The 19,349-nt window shown below is 42.9% G+C and overlaps 1 long non-coding RNA gene across 1 annotated transcript; it reads left to right on the forward strand.

Annotated features, from left to right (window-relative positions):
• The first annotated feature begins 17,472 nt into the window (after positions 1-17,472).
• LOC146252610 (uncharacterized) lies at positions 17,473-18,459 on the forward strand. The gene is made up of 3 exons (XR_014732032.1): positions 17,473-17,687; positions 17,783-17,874; positions 18,039-18,459. It is a non-coding gene; the product is annotated as an uncharacterized LOC146252610 (long non-coding RNA).
• The last annotated feature ends 890 nt before the right edge of the window (positions 18,460-19,349 follow it).

The raw sequence follows: 19,349 nt of genomic DNA on the forward strand, positions 1-19,349 counted from the left end.
GTAATGTTGATTTATAGACAAGAGTTTCTTTTGAAATGTTGACCTAAGAAAGCACTTGGAAAAACGACACGTAGGCCTACTTGGGGGAAAAAAAAACAAACATAAAAAACGCCCCAAGTAGGCTACATTAAATCTGAGATCATTTGCGAACCATTACTTTTAGAAAAAACATGGATATGGTTGCGGTTCGTTGCGTTTGTTCATGTAATAGTTTATTAATCTTATTTGTCTTTCTTATTTGTCACATATAATCAAATCGAGATGGCACCGGAGCAAAGGGGCTTGAGGAAAGTGGCGACTTAGAGTCACTGGGAGGGAGTGGTAAGATGTAATGCTAATTGTTTCCAGTGATCCTTGTCAACATACGCCAAAGCTCCAGTCAACTATCAATGAACTCAGACTACAATTACGAGAGAAAAGGTCATTTCCATGCTCTACGACACCGTCCTAATGAAGCACTTTGCCGTCTATTTAGCAAACATCCCTTCCAGTTGGTAAAACCGACTTTTTATCAGCAGTGAACTGAACGATTCATACTCGTTCTCTTTCCTGTGTCGAAAGAGACATTGGCAAAAACCACGATGGGAAACTCCAGGGTTGTTTATCTAAGGTGTAATTCCCTCACTCGGAGGGAGGTCTGAAGACAACAGTTATTCATCAAAAAAAGAAACTAATATCTCAAAGGTCAAGTCATAAAAAGACAATATCCGCCTTCTCTCCCGTGCCTTGATGCATTAGTTGACGCTAATGAAGCGAAGCAGGTTGAGGGAGCTTAGTGGAGTGAGATCCATACAGCAGACTGGTTCTCTGTGGCGGGAGCTTGTGTTACGGCCAACAGTAAACCAAACTGACAGTAGCCTTATCACTCCTCCCAACCTTACCAGCAGCATAGGGTTCAGACAGTGCAACGGGTCCACGACATTACCTACAAAAACACCGTTTGTGAAATATACAGTAGATTGACTTCAGTAATGACTTGGAATCGGTATTGCATTTTTTCGTCTCGGCTGTTAATCCATCTGGGCCCACGTGACGCGTCCTGACATGGCCGTGTGCGGTGCTGTCCAGTGGCTACACGTCGTTTACATGTATTTGCATCGTCAGCCAGAGGTGAGAGAGTGGAGACCTGCCAAGTTTAAGACACCAGCCTTAAACAGAGACAGCCGACAACTCAACGCAGCAAAGTACAACCAGCTCTCAAGCTGCTCACTACACTGGGCAACCTGGCCGAGACGACACGCAAGGCCCCGTCGTTAACACCAACACAACGGGCGCTCAAGACACACAACACAACTGAATTTCTCTCGACTGTTTTCATGTTCAAAAACCCGGGCGTGTCATTGGGCCTTGCCTTCGTAAAACCCCAGGTTTCCCATCACTCACGACTTATTGCAATAAGGAATGTAAATCCCAAAACACAAAGGAATGAGCACCGCAGTGCTTAGGCTGTCAGATCTAACTAGCCAGAAGGTCTTCAGTGAGCACGGCAGAAGGGAGACCCATCATCTCCAATCAGAGAAAAAAAAACCCTCTCCGACTCCCATTCATTATGGATTAATAAAAACACTGATGATGACTGCCATTTTATACAAATCTTAAGCTTGACTCCTTTGTGGATTCAGTGATGTACAGATTGGAATAGTTATGTTTATACATGTTAGTTTTAGTTTTTGTTAGTGATACTGAACTTGTGGGGCCTTTTGAAAAGATATGAAAAAGGACTGTCTTGTTTGTGAAGACTGGTAGAGTAGAAGGTGGTGTCACACTGTTATTGACCCCCCCCCCCCCCTCAAATAGACTACTCGAGAAGGACATGGTGTTGCACTGTTAGTGTTCCCCCCCTTACGGCAGCCTGTATTTACGTCAATCCCTCAGGCCATTTGTTTGCAGCACTTCCTTGCCCCACAGCACCATGCATAATGCAGGAATGAAAATGTTAACAGTGGCAAATAAAATCGGGAAGGTGCCCCCACAAATCAGGGCAGTTTAGGAGCACATTTAATCATCCATGCGTTGGGGGAGAAGGCACTGCGATTTATCGTGGCATTTCCAAGAAGATCAGGACCCCATTTTTCCAGGGGCTTCCGGAAGCTTCCAGGCCTGCTGGCCCCTCTCCTGCTGAGAAGACCAGCATCTCAGGGTTTCTCTCTGTACACCTCCTCCTAACGTCTCCGCCATTTGGCCCAATTATCATCTTTGTGTTCATTTGGAGAAAAGATGGGGGGAGGAGTGGGGACAGGGGTGTTGTAGCTTGATGCCTTGCACAAAATTGCATCAATAGATCCCACCCCCAGAAAGAAATAACAAAAAATAAGGATTGTTTGAAGTTACTTGGGTCTCCCAAGTAAACACTTCTACAGCGATCCAATCAAGGCCTAGCATTTCTCCGGCACGCTGCAAGACAAACAAGTCGCAGTACCATATGGTGGTGTCAGGAAAATAAATAATTCAACAACAAAAAAATGTAATGTGCAATACACAGACGAGCGACCAAAGAAATACCAACACAGGCGTCCACGTGTTTAACCCCTCTAATAAGGACCACAGGCTAGGGGGCTGCTGATAGACATCCACGCTCTCTGCCCATAACTAGATTGAGGATTACTTTGGCATTTCAAAGAAAAGGACTGGCAACTATCTGTGGTTCCAAGGCCAGCGTTTCGCCCCGTGATACAATCTCCAGTGCCTTTCAGCACTTCCTGATGCAGAGACCCACCTAATCTAATGAAGCAGGGAGAGAAGCTGGCCGGGCTTTTAGCCCCCATGCCCACTCGGGTCTCCTCACGCTCCCGACCGCCGTCGAAAATCCACTTGTTTGTCAGTTCTTCTCCTCTTCCCTGAGGTGTACTCTGTGCGGCTTGAGTCATCATTGTTTAAGTCTGTAGAGTTTGAAATAAAAAAAAATACACACACCAGCACGCAAACAAGCTGGTGGCAAGGTTATAGCCAGACAGACAGCAGGGCACTTGTATTGTGCCAAGCCCAGGGAAAACCAGAGAGAGAGAGAGGGCTGCGGAGAGTGGGAGAGGAGATGCGCTGTGTTGCTGACATGGCAGACGTCACGTCACACTAACCAGAAAGAGTGATATGCACACACAGTTCTGGCAAGCGCAGAGGTTCTGAAGAAACAGGGTCTCCACATGCAAACGGCAAGGGGGTTTTGTGGGGGCTTTGCAAATGGTGAATTATTTACTATTCATAGCGAGCTGCATTTAAACAAGGACAACAGATTTAGTACAAGAAAGAAACGTACTGGAAAAGACTTATGAGAACTACCCATATGACATTGAACATAAATAATATTACAGCATTACTTTAATTTAAGTTTATGCACCATTTAAACTCAATAAATCATTAATGAACCACTTCAAGTTACAAAATGATAGGCTGTTTCAAAAAGGCTGACGATTTCTCAATGTCAGATTAGAAACCAATATGATAAAATAATCAGTTTATGGTGCTGAGACTATGAGACACATGTTTCTTTGAATGTTCCTTTTTGCTGTGTTTTTAAAAACCCCAGACTTACTGACTGGTTAGTGCCTTACAAACCATGCCATTACTGTGTCATGCAACCCACTATTTTTAGACTGTCATTTGTTTAACTTTTTAATCAAATAGATTAGTGACTTCAAAACCAATCTCCTGTCCTGTGGGAAAAAAAATCTACTTTATTAAACATCTGGAAGAAATAGTTTCTTTAGGGGAGATCAGCTTTGAAATGAGCAAATATATGTTAAGTTCTGTCAGAAAGCGTTGCCTCCATCATTTTGAATCTTTTATCTAGTTTTTTTTTGCAGGTCGTTTCTCTGCCTTTTTGTCTGACTGCAGAGAAGGGTTGTCTAGGGCCTTCTTTGGTGTTCAAAAGACGAACATGGAAGATGACAAATGAAAAGGTTTTGTTGTTGTTTGTTTCATGTATCACTGTAGTACTGGCTTCTCAACCACAGTATCTGGCAGAGTGCTGTAGGTTTGATATGATATCAAAGTTGTACCCTGACATGTTATCAATGTGACAATTAGTTTTGACAACGTTCCTTCTGTAAATGCCATTACACCTGCCAGTTCTGTTCATGGACAATGTTTGTTTTTCTAACAGCGAACAGAACTTCGCTGCCATGTCTTTACCTTGAAATACAAGCTGTTTGGATGCAGACAGATTGATAGGAGCACAGTGAAATCTCCACAGCAACACTAAACGTTACATCAGACATATATCACAACCAAAACTGCATGTTGTTAGATCAAGTTGATAGCATTTCTTGGTACACTTAAATAAACACACAAAACAGTCTTTCCAACTCAGTTTTAACCACTGACGACACAAAATGTTAAACTTTAAACGGTAAACAAATACGGGACGCTTTAAAACTTTAAAACGTCTTCTACCCTGGCTCGCCCTCAAGTCGTTCAGGAAACAGATAGTTCAGAAACATTTCCTGACAGGAGCTTCACGACTTGTGAAAGCGTGAGCTTTTAGCGCGACGCATTGATGTTTACTGGCTCATCAGGACAAAGGAAGCCAACAAGATGAGCTGGAGAAAAAAAAAAAGATGCCCTTAGTTGTTTTGCATCCACGGTAAATCACTGCCACTTTTACAGCCTCTAATAAGTTGATGCAAGGCCGTTTTTCTTCCCGCCCATCGTTCCAACATTTAAGGCATATTTACAAGGAACTTGTTAAAATATTTAATAATATTTAGTGGCAATTTTGGAGCGGCCTGCCACCGTCAGATTTACACCCGGTAAGTGTTTAAAAAGGCGATGACATGAATAAGAAACTGTCAAAACTGTCTCATTTGCATAGACAGGCTATAACTCTAAGATACCTAGCGTTAAAAAAAAGAGAGGTTTTTAACAAAACGAGTCATAAAAAAAGAAAAGAAAAAACGTGTTGGGAGTGAGTGATGGCGTCGACTCCTCCAAAGTCACAGCACAGAGAGCGCCACCCACTCAGTACAGATGCTGCCGAGATCATGTCAGCCAATAAAGGGACATATATCCTGTCTGGATGAGCTCAAGATGGAACATCTCCTATAGGCCACCTTAATTAATTGTGATAAAAGGGCTAATTCAGAAACTGCGCTGGAAAAGTGAACCAAACAATAACATCACCCACAAATCATCTCTCCCCCATCCAATATTTCCTCCATAACTTTCTAATTCAAAGTCCTCCGCACGTGAGCAGTTTGTCAAAGAGGCTGGCGGTCGTAGCCGGAGTAGCCCACTCTGCGTCTCCGCGGCAACGCAGGCTATACCAGTCAGATTAATGGGTAATCTGCCCAGACTACGCTGAACCATGTTGGGTTGGGACTGGACTCGGGGTGGCCTTGCACAGCCCCCTGGTCTCAGGGAGGGGGTTGGATGTTGAGCCTCCATGACCAGGCCCTGCCCTGGCTGGCCCAGTCAGAGGGGGCCCCATTGACACTGATTGCAAGGCTATGAGTAGTTTCTCCCCTGTGCCCTCTCAGAGCAACTCTAATTAATAGCCAATTCATCTTCTCTGATCTGAGCCAGCACATGCAGTAATATATCGTTAGTTTGGCAAGCAAGCTATTAAAGTGTAATAACCAAGTACCAGCACTCGATTTGGGAGAGTAGCACATACTTAACCATGGAGTGGAAACAATTAATTTATTGGAGGATCTCCTGTAACCAATCATCTCACAAGCGCTCAAGCTGTGTCGCAACAAGACACCTCCTGTTGCGCGCAACGTTTTTTTTGTATTTATTTATTTTTGAGCCGCGCACCTGAAACTCACGCCGCGGTTACGTAATCCTCGTCTAATCCCCGCAGTCACACCTTCTCCTCGCACAGAGAAAGATCCACCACCCAGCAACCATCTCCAAGGTGAGACGCTTCATCACAAGGAGATTCCTTCCCCTCTCCAGTTACCTCACCACCAGCGTTTCCCGAGCGCACATCCAGTCTGACACCCTGGTAGCAGAGGACCTTTCCCAGTGGATTATATGTATTTACAATCGCTCCATTTCTATTTCTATCCTGAAACCTTACAGTCTTATCTCGTCGAGTATAGCTCATCAAATGAATAGTAAAGCTATTAAAAGAATACATAAACAGGCGAGGTAAATTCCTTCCATTAGACTCCTGTAAGAGGGTTGGATGTGATTGGTGTCATTAGGTTCCTTCCTGGTGCTTGGATTTGGTGCCAATAATACATGAGTAGAGCAAATAGCCTTAGGTAGGTCAACTGGGTGGAGCCATTGTTGACAAAGCTTAGAAAGAAAGCCTCACGCTGTTCAGTACACTAATCACATGTATGCATTTTTAAACATACTTTGGAATACAGACACACTCATACTGTGATCCCAAATGGCATGACATAGTCATGAGCCAAATCTCAAACTGCCACAGTAGTGAATCGATAAACTAGGAACTTTGGAACTTTAATAATAGGAAATAGTGATTTTCTCGTTTGTTTTGTGTCGCAGACAATTAAGATGAATATAGAAAAAAACGGTCACTGTGGTCTCTTTTTGCTTGTGCACCTTTGAACAATAACAGCTTCCTTCATAGTCCTATTGTTTCTGAAAACAAATAAAAATGTATAAGATCCAGGCTTGGGTCTTTACCTACCTCTGAAGCAAAACCTTTCAAACCCATTATACTTTTTTGCTAGAACTAATAACGTTTTTGTCTCTTCAGCTTAAGACACTAATTGACAGTTTTTTTTGGAGGATAGCCCAGATGGAAAAATAAGTACCCCCTTAAAGACCCAACTCCCTCTTCCTCCAGCTTTAAGTCCCTTATTAATTAAACTTTCACCAAGTCGGGAGTTTTTATTAAAAAATGATAAAAGTCTTCGGCCGTGTAAACCAGAGCTTGCCTATTGTCTATGAACCTGAAATTTTATTTCCATAAATAAAATACTTTTTCTAATACCATCATTTGCAGCAGAGGGACTGGGTATGTAAGACTGAGTAATTAAAGTTCAGTATGTTTTGAATTTCCAAGTACTTGAAAATTGGTCAGCCTCAACCAGTGGCCTATTCTTCAGGCTAGAACAACATGCTGTTGGTGAAACAACATGACTGAACAACAAGCCCCAACTCTTCTTCTTCACTAATTTTATTACCATGAAATGAGAGAAACATGGGGGGCAAAGAGTCAAGGATAGCTTTCCTGTTGTATGAAGAGGACATCAAAAAAAAAAAAAAAAAGCTGGGTTAGCTTTATATCCAACATCACAGCATTGCAGTCTGAAATGTATACCACAGTCATACAGTGACTAGGAGTCCAGCTTAACAAGAACATCTGTAAGATTATGGTCGGAAGGCAATGTACGATACAAATCTGTATCGATCCCAGTTATAGATTAACACACGTTGTCTTGATCAATTGATTCTCCCATGTACACCTTTGGAACATATTTGTCAATCAATGACATCAGACTGCAGTGTCATAGACTGATCTTCAGAGCAGAAGCTCATCTGCCTCAATCGAAACACACATTTGTCTTTCACACTACAACTTTAAAACCTAGATATCCCCATATAAACTATAATTCTACTTAAAAAACAGAAAATCCTCTGTCCTACATGTGTCAACATCACATGGCAAATTGGTCACCAAAGTCTCACATATCCAGTAACTTAAATGAATATAACTATTATGTTGTAATGAATAATGTTTTTTGTTTTTTCCTTTTTAAATGTATGATCACATACGAAATAAACGATTATTATAACAACATGTGATTAATAATGATGTATATATTTTTCTTTGCCTTATTAATCATCAGACCTGTAACGCACTGCTTGGGATCGGACTACTGTTCCCCAGTGGAAAGACTGGCTCAATGATATTGACAGGTATCCACCAAAGACTTGGGCTCATTGGGGCACTATCATGTTGATGTCTAGACTCTTTGTAGCTCCATCTGAATACAGATTCAAAGTCAACCCCATGGCTCTTTAGATCACAGTAAGGTATCCTGGGGGCATTCCCCTCGAGCTGGTTATCTAGAGGGGAGGTCAGCGGGGGGTCAACACGCTTTTTCCTCTCCTGTATCTCACTTTACCCTGCCAGTTCATTAAGAACACGAGTTGTAGCAACACTGTCAGATAGTAAAACATAGGGCGCCAATGAAAAGACAACCTTTAGAAAGTGAAAATTCAGTAGGTTCCAAATCCATCAATATTGAGCTGAGATTGTACTGTGATTCAGGTCTGCATTAGACAGGGATCTGGGCTCTGCTGAAGAGGCTCCAAATGGCAGCCAATTAAGCAGCCTTTAAACGTACAAGTCAAGCATCACTTGTTGTGCTGCCTGTAATGGAGTTTTATGGATATGAAAGCATTTTGATGGCTCTTCTGGTCGCAGAGAGAAAGCTTAAACTTAACAGGAAATACGGCCTGACTGTGGGTATTCTGAACAGTAAACAGCTCATTTATCATGTTCATGAGTGCACAGAGAGACAAAGACAAACACAAAGAGATTCCAGCTCCAGCACCCTTCCTGAAAATACAATTTCATCAAATCATGAGAATCACACTTTCTACTTATTCTGCTGGATGGAACAATTCAGGCCTGTTCCACAATTTTTTTGTGTCGGTTATCTGTTTTCTGCTAACGAGATGTCACTAATATGTTCTGGAATGTCGTGTGAACGGACAATTTGATTGGCCATGAAGAACTTAATGATGTATACCAAATGTGTGGGTGGGGGGGGGCAGCTTCTAAGCACAGAGTATTGTAGACAAACATGCTTGTTGACAAGATACTGTAGCCGTTTCTGCTGGGCGGAAATCTAAAATGAAGAGAAAATGTTTCCAAGGTGCCACATTTGTTAACCAATCATGTCTTATTCGTTAGCGTTTTGCCTCAATTAGTTAAATTGTAAGGACATACAGGGGAGAAAAAGATGACACTTCACAAGGATGGAAACATAATTAGAAGGAAAACAGTATTCCTGCCATGCTGCATTTAAAGAAAAACATGCTTGATTGTAGATCTGGATTCCTTTTAACTAATTAAAACACAAATCAAATATTGTAAGTTGGCCCATTTACATAAATGCACCCAACTATTGTGATGTGGATTTTGGAGTATTGTTCCTCTTTGCACACAGCAGCTTTACTCTGGCTTAATTTGTGCCACTGTGTCTTTCTGAGAGCAGACTCCAGTCATCTTTAAATGGCTCCATTTAAAATGCAATTTGATTATCTGCCAAATTGCTACCAAGACTTTGCCTCTGCTGCTTTGGGATGGAGGGTAAAAATTGTAATTAGCATTTGTACATAAAAGGGGGGAGGTCTTTGTCGCATTTAGTGCACGGCATCCCAGAATGACCACTACTTTAGAAGCCCCGTCACCCTGGCGATATCCAGCTATAAGAACCAAGGGTAAAGGGGCATGTCGGGTTAGAACGGGCAGGAAAATCTTCAGTGGCACCGAAAGAGAATACAAAAACCCACAGGACACGGCATGTTTAAATAATCCAAAACTTTTCTTTAATCACAGTTTAGAAAATTGGCCGGGGCTTTGTGCAGGAGACAGATGCTCTGCCCCATAGCCATTTAATGAGTTTCACTCAGGGTTTCCTTTAAAATATTTACGTTGTCCCATGGCACAGCAATATTGTCCTAGAACAGGACAGATAAGAACCAAGGAGGTGTGTTAAGAGTCCTCCTAATCAATTTGCTAATTACTGGAGAGGCTACAGCAGAGTGGGGGGGAATCCCTTCTGGCAAGCTGTATTCTAATAAACGCTGAAAAATGTATTTACTCGCTGAGCCAAGAGGAATTCTGAAGTGGGATTACAGCGGTGGTTTGATTGAGACAGAGCTCGGTTGTGGTTGAGGTCTCACTTAAGAGAGGGGCGCCCTGATAAATCAAGAGATGACTAAGTGTGTCATGTTGGTCTGAAGCCTCATCGCAACGGCATGGGTTTGAATCCTGCCCTGCTGCATGTCTTCTGCTCTCTCTCTCTCTCTCTCTTCTTTTCCTGTCACGCTTCACTTAAAAGCCATCTGATTACGCAAGGTAAAAATGCCCAAAAGATTCAAAAGAGAGACGAGAGACTCATTCCTCTGCCTGTTTATAAGGTGGTGATACCAAAGAGATGTGAGGTAAAAATGCAGAATCCAAACAGTTACTGTAACGATAATGGCACAAAGGTCGATATTCCTTCGAAAGCGTTGGCAAGAGTTTTTCTGCGTCCACAGAGTTGACTCCTGACTAGCGTTGTCGTAGAAACACTGGAGCCACAGCAACATCAACCGAGAAGAGATCTAACACAAGGTTATTCACCAGAATCACAGGCTTACTTACCATGCTGCATGTCTCCTCAGACACCCCCACACACACCCCCACCTCCTCCTACCCTCTGCAGGCCGCAGGGGTAACCACAAGTCACCCCACCCCCTACCCCATCTTAACCCCAGGAGCTTAGGGCAACACTGAGCCTGTCAAACTCAAACTGCCCGCATCTTCTAAAGGTTTGGGGGCAGAACCTGCTGCCTCCTGTTAACTGCACGGCGTGCGTGTTGGTGGGTGTGTGTGTGCGTGTGGGTGTGGGTGTGTGTGTGTCTGTGTGTGTGTGTGTGTGTGTGTCTGGGTGTGTGTGTGTGTGTGGGGACGGGGACGGGGACGGGGGGATTCATGCCCTTGGCTCCCTGGATAACGACCTGCTGGCCAGGCAGTTGAAAGTCAAAGATCGTGTCAAAAGGGAATCTTGATAGGTATTAACGCAGGCTAATATGATGAGGCACGGTGGTGGCAGACAGTCCAACACAGAGCTGTAAGAAGGGAAACACAAGCTCAATGTGGAAAAAGGCTAACTATACACATTATACAAACTGTTACTAAAAGATGCACTGCCATCAATATCAATATCTAATACACATTTTATTTAATATTTTGGATTTCTAACGTATGACTTATTTGACATCGTAGCCTTTAACTCTCAGTCTGAGTTTGTGCAAGAGTTAGGGTCCTCTTGTCACACACGCACTGAGCTGCTGGGATTTAGCCCTGCTGCCCCTAGTGGATGGATACGCCCTTCTCCCTGCACAGGGCCGGGGAGAGGGTTTATATCTAATACAATCAGACAAGCCAGTGCACAAAGTCCATGAGTGTTTGTGACAAAGAAAGGAAATATCCAATCTACTTGTCATGGCATGTTGTGTTTCAAATCATTCGTAAGTACAAAAACCTAAGTATTTGTGTTTTACCAAATGAGGGTTCCTGAAACTCAAAATAATGTCACTGCGATTATGTAGTAGTGTTCCGCACGGTATAAATTCAGTTTTTAAAATGAGGCAACAGGTTCATAATTTCTTTGCATGCCAGAACTGTGTTCATCCCCGTTTTACAAAACATAATCATGAAACATTAGTCATGTTTATTTCAGTTGCTTTCCATCTCTCTGTGTATTCCTCTCATTAAACTTCTCTCCCTCGCCTCCTTGGTCTCTCTCCTGTCTGCGGTTGAACACGTGAATCTACGCTTAAACAATCCCACTGAGTATTAAGGGAAAAACAAAAACACAAAAAAACCTGTTGCTGTGACATTTTGTTCCCTCTCACCTCAACGCACGCCAGTCACAATGGACTGCTGTGTGGGGGTTCTGTGCTCGGGTCACCATGGTGATGGCCCTTTGCCTCCCTGCCTCCCTTAGGGCAGACGAGGCAGCGTGTTGCCAACCAGGCAGCAGAGAAAAATGGTGGAAGTTGGCAAGAAGAGAGGAGGCAGGGAGGAGGCGGAGGGAGGGAGGGGTAGAAGCAGAGCGATGCTTCAACAGGTACCCTGCACTGATGGAATAAAACTGACTCAACCTCACAGAACAAGCCAACCTGTGTGGCTCAACTTCCCCACCTTCCAACTGAACAGTCAACTACACAACACAGAGATCAGAGGAGTCAGTCAGACTGCCACAGAGGGATAGAGGGAGCGAGTTTCACTCCATAACCTTTAAAAAGGGCAGAAAAAAGGAGGTGGCGCAGGTTGGCCAGCAAAGGGCTGAAAACATCTGTTAGAGGGTAAATCATCTTAACGTGACAGAAAGAAGCCTCAATGATGTGAATGTGAAGATGACAAAAGGGCAACTCTACTTCATTTATTTACCGGGCTGGTGTCTTGTCTATTCACGTTGAAATCAACCAACAATACTGCTGTGCAGGACCATGACAACTATACTTATTGTGTGTAAACTTATGTCAAGTCTACAAAACAAGGATGAGGTTAAGTAATGCTATGGAAAAGTTAACAATTCTTAAAGTTTTTTTGTTTGTTTTTTTTTTAACGTTTTTTTTTCTGGTAATTAATCATTTAGTTTCTGCTATTTTCTGTACAGCGTCAACTCTTGTATGGACAATGACCCTTATCTGCTGTATCAGACTGACACAAATAGACGCAGTGAACTTGCAATGTGTCATCGCTTGCTTTCAGACAGGCGACAAAGGGTGAGAATAACAACGTCCACTGTGGAAGCTGATAATTCCCTTTGCTGCTGCACGAATGTAGAATTGAATTTCCATTAAAAACAACATGGTTGAACACCCAGACCTAGTGGCTGGCAATATGTCTAATTAGTTAATTGGTCACCGATTTAGCTAACACCGTACATCTTACTGCTTGAGTTTTGGACCTCTCCCAAATAGCTTCTTGGCATCCACAGCAGTTGTTGACATTTCTTACAAGAGCTTTCAGAGCCTCCATGATTTCTTCACTTCTCCCCCTTCTCAACACGCCTCCTGAGACACAGACAGCAGAGACACCTCAAGACAGGAACGCCGTTTCCTTTGTGACCGAGGCCGAGATACTGTATTGCTGCGTTGGAAGAAGGCCTGCATCAGGCTAAACCTACTTAGTTAATCCAGCTCATTTTAATCTGATACAGGACTGTTTACTAGTTTACAGTGGCTGTCACAGTTGTTAATCGGCACCAGGTGGTGCGTCCAATAGGCTTGCGGGCAAACATGGCTCCATCTCTGTGAGGCATTCAGCCACCTTTGTAAGAAGCCACTTTCTCCTTGGTGTTCTCCCTGGGCTCTCCTCACCTCCCCTCTGCTTCAATCCCCTCTCCTCACCTCCCCTCTCCTCACCTCTCATCCCCTCTCATCCCCTCTCCTATCTTCACCTCTCCTCTCCTCACCTCTCCTCCTTTTTCCTCACCTCCCCTCTCCTCTCTTCCTTTCTCCTCCCCTCACCTCCCCTCTCCTCACCTCCCCTCACCTCTCCTCTCCCCTCCTCTTCTCTCTCTCCCCTCCCCTCCCCTCCCCTCCCCTCCCCTCCCCTCCCCTCCCCTCCCCTCCCCTCCCCTCCCCTCCCCTCCCCTCCCCTCCCCTCCCCTCCCCTCCCCTCCCCTCTCCTCCCGGTCCCAGTGCTCCTCCCCTCCCCTCTCCTCCCCTCTCCTCCCCTCTCCTCCCGGTTCCAGTGCTTCTCACCTCTCCTCCCCTCTCCTCCCGGTTCCAGGGCTTCTCCCCTCCCCTCCCCTCCCCTCCCCTCCCCTCATGATCCCGGACCGGCCAGCAGGGAGCGGTGAGCATGTGCTTGCGTCCCGCTAACCTTGGCCAGTGTTAGGATTACAGAGCCTCTGTGCTCCATGCCCAGTCTTTACTTAAGACCTATTGAGCAGCATGTCCCTTTCTGCTCTCTCTCTCTCTCTCTCTCCTTGTGTCTGTCACCCTCAGTTTCTCTTTATCTCCCTCCCTATCAAAAACACACATAGTATGTATACCAATCAGCCATAATATTATGACCACCTGCCTAATACTGTGTTGGTCACCCTTTTGCCGCCAAAACAGCCCTGATCCGTCGAGGCATGGACTCGGTCTCCACATGCAACAATGAACCTTGGCCGCCCATGACCCTGACACAGGTTGACTGATTTTCCTTCCTTGACCACTTTTGATAGGTACTGATTACTGTAGACCAGGAACACCCCCGCTAGACTTGCGGTTTTGAAGATGCTCTGACCCAGTTGTCTAACCATCACAATTTGGCCCTTGTCAAAGTCGCTCAAACCCTTACACTTGCCCATGTTTCCTGCTTCTAACATCAACTTTGAGGACAAAATGTTCACTTTCATGAGTAATGTGTCCCACCCACTGACAGATGCCATGATAAGGAGATAGTCAGTGTTATTCACTTCACCTGTCAGCGGTCATAACGTTATGACGATATGTCTGCCTCTCTTCATCTCTCTCTTCTGTCTCTCTGCCTCTCTCCATCTCTCTCTTCTGTCTCTCTGCCTCTCTCTCTCTCCACCTTGTCTGTCTCTCCCTCTCTCTCTCTGTCCATCATCCTCTTTCTCTCCTTCTGTCTCTATATATCTCTTTACATCTCTCCATCGCTCCCCCCCCTGTATTGAAAGGGGCCTTGGACAAATCACCAATAAGGCCATTTTCATCTATGAACTGGAGGATTTAATCAATACTTATTTCATGCCTTCCAAATCAACCCTATATTACTGTTGTCTGTGTGATTTGTTTATTTTGCTCCGGAATATTCCTTCAGTCGCAAGGGGAGAACGCAGGGGATGCAATTCACCTTGAACCTCTATTATATTGGATTTCTCTACTGGTTGATCAAGCATGCAAAAAGGACATTTCCTTGGCACTAAAATAAAAACAATAATGATGATTAAAAAAACATGAATGCCATTTGTGCTTCTCTGGAGCCGTGTGTTGAGGCCCTTACTTTTACACAGTGAGGGCTATACCGCCGCGGTAGTGGGAATTTGGATCCAGAATCATTACATCTGGTAATAGACTAAGCTGATATGTAAGGAAACAACCCTTATAGCCCTTTTAGCCTGTCAGACGCCCAGGATTACTGACATTTGTTTTAACATCAAAGCACTGAGGTTCCAACATATGGTCAAACAAAGAAGGGATAGGCAAGAGTTTAATTCTGCTGACCCATGGCCAATATACTTAGGAGACACTTCCTCAACTGGTAGGATGGTAGTTGGGCGCGCAGCACACTGATTAACCAATGAGATTCACTTCTATCCAGCCAATTGGACTTAAGAGCAATATACTTCACTCAGCATTTCAAGGGTCACTGTTGAGTGATCCAATCAGAAAGAGCTAAAGGATTGCATCTATAAACAAACAACGCGAAATAAAACCCTTCACTAATTAAAACTGTATGACAGGAAAATATTGCCTCGCACATACGGTGCCATCCAAATGACCATGTCTTTACATTTTAAGCAGTGAAAAAATAAGACAAAATAATTGGGCCATACAAATTCAAATAAATATATCAACAAAATACCACAGACGAGAAGGAGGATGGGGAGAGGAGGAGAGGAAGGAGGGATACTTATGTGTGTTACAGAAAGACTTTCCAGCGGCCCGTCAGTATAAGGGCATAGCTAAGCACCTGCATGTGCCTGCAGGCTGACAGAGAGGGCTGGCAGGAGTCCAGCAGGACACAGACGCCCGGACAACACACACACGGGGTCACGTTCCTCAGGGAAGCTGAAGGGAACACACGGAGGGGGCTAGGTGCCGAAGAGGGACCGTTCTCCCAGTCCTCCAACTCACTGAGCTCTGGACAGAGGCGGGAGCAACACCCCTCTCCTGAGATCTGTGAGATCACCGGTCTGTCGCACGCAACATCACACATTTTCATTACAGGCCGAGTTTTCAATCAAAGACATCGTAGCATAAGTGGGATGTGGTGTTGATTTGTAGCTCAGAACACAAGCAGTCCTTCCTAAAAAAATGTTTTGGGGGGTGGGGGGTTTGTTTCTAGACTACTTAAATGGCTGAGATACACTCAGCTTGTGCTTTTCATGCCTGGCTAAGTCATAAGCATCATCTGTGCTATTTTCACGTTCACATCATTAGCAGAGTAGATCTAATGTAAAAAAAAACAACACATCTAATAAATACATTATGTGCAGCCATCTTGCATAAAACACACACCAACTGTACATAAAATAAACAGCGCAGGAGAAGAAAGGCAGTGGGTAAAATTATTATTTTTTTTTACACAAAAGTTTAGTGTTTACCTTGTGTGTTAATGCCACCAGCATTTTTAATAAGGTTGATGACTTTCCATGAATGATCTGTTTAACCAAAGACAGGGGAACAGAAAAAAGGGAGTCATTAATTACTTATGTGAGCCACTGCATGAGAGAGACAATGAACCTTCTCGGTCGCCATGGATATGACATATTTACTCTGAAAACAACACAATAATTAGCAAAGGAGAAAGATCCGGTGAGACTGGGTTTAAAGAGCCAGTGATCTTTTCCTGATCCCTCCCAACACTGACAAAGACTGTGAATAAGTACATATATGGACATTTTAAAATGACATAGGCCTGTTTATTGCATAAGTATGCACATTACATAATGCTGTATGTCTTTCATTGATGATATGCTGACAAAATTGTTTGAATTGTGATTAGCTTTTGTTTGTTAATAATTAAATGATGCAACATAGCTTTCACAAATGATGACCATTGCTTAATCCACAGCTTCTCAGACATGTATAAGTGAATTAGGTTAATTTGTGTGTGTGTGTGTGCGCGCGTGTGTGTTAATGTGTCCTCTTGATTTTTTTCACAACTGCAAACATGTACAACTTATGATTACATGTGAAAACTATTTCTTTAAAAAAGCCACAGAACAGAGGCTTCAACGTTGCTCCCTGCCCTTCATTGTTTGTTGTATTGTAACAGCATTTTATCCCTAGCAACATCCAACAGTCATGCTGTAGAAATTCCTGTATCTCCAGCAAAAAGAAGAAACGTATTTATTTTTAATATGCTCCTTAAAGCAAGTTACTAAAAGGTAGCTCAATATACCTTGTAAATTTGTAGTTCAGATTTATAAACAGATCCTTTTCATTTCACTCTACCTTGAAGGAAACACAACTTAATTCCCCACAAAATAGTATACAGTAGATCTCTCAAAACTGAAGCAAAGACAATTGTTTAGGTAATATGTGGAAATTAAGAGAGCTTATGTTTCATTCCAAAGTCCAACTTTTTATAAAAGCCCTGTTTATGAATAATTCTGATGCTAGTGGGATAAGATAACGTTCATCAAACGCAGGAACTTCCGCGTTGTATGGCATTAATACAATAGTATGGCTCCTTTTTTATTGTCTTGATGAATAAAACAGAAGGCAATAATAATTACACTAAACATTATATCAGCTCTTTTACTTTACTCAAACTCGCCGTATCTCACAGATATCCATCGGTCTATTACATATTACAGCCAGAGACAAATCACCTGTTTTGCACACTACCTGAGGAGTCGAGCGAACTTATTCTCAACAACATAGCCCCGAGCAAAAATAATGCAGGATACGCAGTTATATCAGGAAAAACCATACTCGTATTTTGTTAATTCTAACAATCTATGGTTATTTCTCATTTAAAAGTCCCACCACTTACGTTCAATAAGCAACCGAGCAAAGACGGTGTCTACTGTACCGTTTTAACACCGTACAGTAGACAGGCTACTTATTTGGCAATGCTTGTAGGACAGCAAGAGCACTCGCAGGAAAAGTTGCAAAGCTGTCTCAACTTGGCAATGGCGAGGCGAACTGCATGTTCGTGTTTGTCACAACCAAGTCTGGAATTTAATGGTTTTCCTTGTTGAAAGTTTTAAAAAGAACCCATATCGGGTAATATCACAGACACGATACCTCTGAGTCGCTTCCAGCACTCGTTGTCCGCGCGTAGCCGCGTTGAGGTAAGGGGCTGTAGAGGCTACTGTCAACGTTCGCTCTAAGTGAGCTATAAGGTGTTATTGTGTGACATATAATCGTGTTTGATTCCGAATGACAGGTATGACAGACAAGTAAGCGAACGCCTGAAAGCAGACTTTCATGTTGCACCGCGTTTTGAGTGATAACTGTGGAAATGGAAACGCTGTTGAGGTGAAAAGGAAGACTCTTACCTGCACTTCGCTGTCTTTCGGTGACTTTCCAACTAAAGGGATGTGTGTGTTTAGGTTGGATTGTATGAGAGCTTGCGTGATTAAAGTTGTCACATTTTTCAGTTTTTCTTGTTTTATTGTTGCATTTTCCAATTTCTTACATAGGGTGAGTCGCCCGGAAGATCTGCCCTGGAGACCGGCTCCAAGCGGGAAGAGGAGCACTTAATTGAATTTCTCGCATAGCAGCTGTGGGTTGGAAAAGCTGGAACGGAATCCTGATGTCATTCTCTATTCAACTTGACATAATAAAATGGAAAACTGCGTTCATAAACTATGGATAGTTATGACTACTTCAAATAATATGACATAGTCTATTTCTGTGAATATGTTAGATGATAGAATACAAATCATGTTGGGCAGGGATTTTACCATTTCTAAATACAGTGATTTTCTGAATAAATGTGATGTTTCTGCATATCGTACAGTCAGGAAAAACAAATATGCACATCATATTTTGTCAAATGCAAATATGTAGTTTATGAAGTAGTTTTGCTTTGTAAAATAAAATTAAACGATCACATAACAACCTGTCTCTCCCTCTCGTCCTCTCTCTCTCTCTGTCTTTCTTACTCTCTCTCTCTCTCTCTCTCTCTCTCTCTCTCTCTCTCTGTCTATCTCTCTCTCTCTCTCTGACCTCGTTGTACATTTGTAATTATACTCTACGATATTCTGAGCATGAGACACCTTGAAGGTATTCAATGAGGAACCCATGGGAATAGACAGGCTGTGATAATGTATTTTAAACTTGAACTTTTCCTTATCTAAATTCTGCAGTCTTGTGAACTATTGACAAACAGATTATTGCCAATTAGCAGTTTTGTGATGTGTCATGTTATACATAATAAAGAATCTGAAGAATCAATAGCACAGTCAACTAACAAGGTAGATGGAGTTTTCATGTGGAGGTTTTACATAATGATTTTGTCTGTAAGAAGGATTACAATATCACTCTTTAAAAATCATCTATTCAATAAGTGAAGTTAGACACATTTAGTTTAATAATAAAATAGACATCAAATGACCTCAATCTAATGTTTCTCAAACCTTTGATCCTGAAGGTATCTCCTTGATCCTCAGAATACTAATTTGCTTAAATTCAGCATAAAGTTGAGATAACAGCTTTATTTCCACGCCTCGTGCCTTTTGTGAGGTAAATGTGTCGAATAACATACCAATTTCACTCATCAGTTGGATAGCCTTTAACACATTCAGCTATTAAGGTTGAATAAATAGCGATTTTGAATGTTCTCTGGCATAAATATTGAAGTGCTTTGTCCATAGTTCAAATCCACACCCTATTATCTCTGCCTGGATGTTCTTGCATAGTATGCATACTCAATTGTGATGATGTGGCCCTACAATGCACAACTTATAGAGCTTCCTCTGGGTTAGCTTTGCTGTTTCAAACACCCCGAT

The sequence above is a fragment of the Hypomesus nipponensis genome, chromosome 18 (genome assembly GCF_054491055.1).
Source record: "Hypomesus nipponensis isolate SF chromosome 18, ASM5449105v1, whole genome shotgun sequence".
Classification (NCBI taxonomy): Eukaryota; Metazoa; Chordata; class Actinopteri; order Osmeriformes; family Osmeridae; genus Hypomesus; species Hypomesus nipponensis.